The 331-nt window shown below is 40.8% G+C and overlaps 1 protein-coding gene across 1 annotated transcript in view; it reads right to left on the bottom strand.

Moving 5' to 3' along the window:
- Positions 1-331, bottom strand: part of LOC119589159 (sodium- and chloride-dependent GABA transporter 1-like) — a 43877-nt gene that overhangs the window by 23856 nt on the left and 19690 nt on the right. The gene's annotated exons all lie outside the window — the stretch shown is intronic.

The following is a 331-nucleotide window of genomic DNA, read 5'->3' as shown; positions in this document are numbered from 1 at the left end:
ATCCCGTAAAACAAATATCCCCATGATACAGACACACATAAATAAAGATAAAGGAAATCGGAATGGATCTCCCCCCCCCCACCCACATAACAATATCGCTGCCAGCTTGTTTATGCGAGTCTGTCAACACCAGATGCGGATTTCTTTAGTTTCCATTTGTTTAGGGGAAAAAAAGAGAGGAGGAAAAAATGGGAAGGGAAAAATGTTATGTCATATATCTCTTGCTGGTGAGTTTGTAATCCTCCGGTGAAAGAAAACGGCGGCCTTTTTAAAACGGACTTTCACTTATTTTCCTGTAGTTACATCCATGCATAAACAGACAGGCACAAAC

Source organism: Penaeus monodon, chromosome 25 (assembly GCF_015228065.2).
Source record: "Penaeus monodon isolate SGIC_2016 chromosome 25, NSTDA_Pmon_1, whole genome shotgun sequence".
Classification (NCBI taxonomy): Eukaryota; Metazoa; Arthropoda; class Malacostraca; order Decapoda; family Penaeidae; genus Penaeus; species Penaeus monodon.
Note: the sequence above shows the minus strand (reverse complement) of the source record. Positions and strands in the feature narration are given on the sequence as shown.